Below are 2,815 nucleotides of genomic sequence, written 5' to 3'. Positions count from 1 at the left end.
GTGAGAGCCACCTGGGAAAACAAGAAAGTGAATAAATTAACAGACAGTTTAAGAAATCCGATGGAGGCTCACCATGGGTTGGAATCAACCGGACTCATCTGTTGGGGATATAGGAAAATGTAGTGTTAGAGAGCAGTGCCAGGGGTTCACTGGAGATCTGTGGGCATAAATTTATCAAAAAAACCCTGATCAAGTCCAGAATGAAGGCTGTATAGTGGAGTGGACCTGGGGGAAGGGATTGTAAAACAATGAAAAAAATTTTCGTTTACTTTTCAAAGAGAAGAATGTACTGGAGGAGGAGGGGTGGGCAGGGAGAAAAGTGCAACAGTGAATGAATGGAAATTCAAAGTCTCTGTAAATTTTTCATTAAATTAATAATAATTTAAAAATTTAAAAAATAATAAATAAAACAAGAGCTTGATGGTAAAAAAAAACCCAAAAAAAACCCAAAAAACAAAACCCCTGATCAGCACAACTGTGTGTGTTTTACTTTCTGCTGCTTTTGAGTTACCTGATCACAAACAAGTGGATTAAAAGAATTTGACATGAAAAGGCTTGTGACTTTAAAACATGTAAGAGAACTGGACTGATACAGACTGAAAGTGAAGATTTAATGAATTTCCAGATTAGTAAATAATGTTAGAATTAGGTTTGTAAACAGTGTTTAAGGGCATAGCAATTATGCTTGTTAGATTTATAAGCCAGCTTTGATAGATGTTTGACGCACTTGAAAGATTCAAGTTTGTGAGTGCGGTTTAAGAAGCTAAAGCTTTGGGCAAATGTTGTTAATCAAGTTTAGAAATTATGTTAAATATTTCGGGAATTTACTACACATAATTTATAAGGCTGATTTAGCACTGAGGGAAGAACAAGGAGAAAGAAAGTATTGACTATAGATAAGATTTACTATTATTTATAAATACAATAATATGATCTGTGGATTTTGTGCTAAAGGCTTAGGGGAAATGAGACTGATAGATTTACAACCATAACACATTTAAGCAATAATAGTTGAATACAAATAACTATAAGTATACTCTTCTGTGTGCAAAAGGTCCAGCTTCAGATGCAAAATTTATGTCTTAGAATGTTCATATCTGAGCATGAGTGTCAGTTTTTCCTAAAGCAAACAAACAAATCCAAACTCATTGTCTTTAAGTCTGTTCCAACTAGGAGCCAGATAGGACAGAGAGAAACTGCCCCACAGAGATTCCAAGGCTGCGGTTGTTACCTGTCTGTAATTAACTAGGTCAAGAAACATCGCCACAATGAATGAAAGAAGATATTAAACTGTGAAGGACTTAATTCTACTTGGCTCCACAGTTGATGCCCTTGGAAGCAGCAGTCAAGAAATGATGAAGAAATTTCCAAGAAGGTTGTAGATTAAAATACAAAAAAACAAAGATAATGGGTACAGATGATAATCCTAGATCCCTGAATTTCAAAGGAAATGAGAAAGAAATAGTTCATATGACAACTGAAGGAAGAAACTGAATGAAAACAAGGAAAGAGACAGAGGAATGAACTGCATATTGCCTTGGCATGGAATGAGTGTTGTACCCCACCCTCATCCCCTCGATAAACAGGGTTTATGAGAGAGAAAGGAAAGGTTTGCGAGGGAGAATGAGAACCAGCTACAGCCAGAGCTTCAGCAAGGTAAATTGGTCCTTGTTTAGGGGGACAAAGTAGCCAAGTTTAATATTAATGCTAACAAATAGTTCAAGCTAGAAGCCGTGCATCCAAGAGCTTAACAATGAATAAGAATGAGAGAAGAAGAATTGGTGCTTTTGAGCTATGCTGTGGGAGAAGAGAACTAAATATCCCATGGACATTGAAAAGAACAGATAAGTTTCAGAGAAAGTGCAGCCAGAATGCTCCTTGTAGGCAAAGATGACAGAGCTTTGTTTTTCATACTTTGGGCATGTTGCTAGGAGAGGCTATTCCTCAGAGAGGAACATCCTGCTTGGGGAAGGTGGTGGGTCAGTGAAAAATAGGAAGACCTTCAACCAGAAAAATTGACAAAAGTGACAGCAGCAACAGGTTCAAATGTGTCAAAGATAATGAGGCTGGCTCAGGATAGGACAAGGTTCAGATCTGTTGTTCATAGGGTCATTATATGTCTTACTTGAATCAATGGCACATAACAACAATAACAATACTGAAGGTTTACATATTAGGCAATTTTCAGAGAGAGGTAAGGTTTTTTTTTTTTTTTTTTTTTTTCAGGAAATAGTCCATCTAAGGTAGGTTGCTTGCTAGAACTAAGGAGGACCTGAAAAGCTTCCTGCAGAAGGTCAAGGACTACTGCAGTCTTCAATATGGATTGAAGCTCAATATCAAGAAAACAAAGATTTTCACCACTGGGCCAATCGGTGGCATTATGACAGATGGTGAAGAGATTGAGATTGTTACCAGCTTTAATTTGCTTGGCTCCACAATCAACACTCTTGGTACTAGCAGCCAGGAAGTCAAGAGATGAATTGCATTGGGAAAGTCGGCTGTTAAGGACCTCTCCAGAGTGCTGAAGAGCAGCAATGTCGGCCTGGCCTTACTATGGTGTTGGTCAAAGCCCAGCAGAATTGCCACAACCCGGAAGTTTCACCCTTTAATTCTAGGAGACTCAATACGGCATTATCAATTTCAGTGCATTTTTTTCAATAATCGTTACATTTCCACAAAAACAGTGGATACCTCAGAATTAGGCTGTCATCAAACAACACTATTTTTTTCAATGATCCCTTAGTTTGAAGCCCTGCCCCTCTTTGTTTTTATCAAAGTCACATAGACACTCTCCAGCTTACTTTAAAAAAAAAAA

The sequence above is a fragment of the Elephantulus edwardii genome, unplaced genomic scaffold, assembly GCF_000299155.1.
Source record: "Elephantulus edwardii isolate Elephantulus edwardi_28Jun2011 unplaced genomic scaffold, EleEdw1.0 scaffold00361, whole genome shotgun sequence".
NCBI classification, from domain to species: Eukaryota; Metazoa; Chordata; class Mammalia; order Macroscelidea; family Macroscelididae; genus Elephantulus; species Elephantulus edwardii.
Note: the sequence above shows the minus strand (reverse complement) of the source record.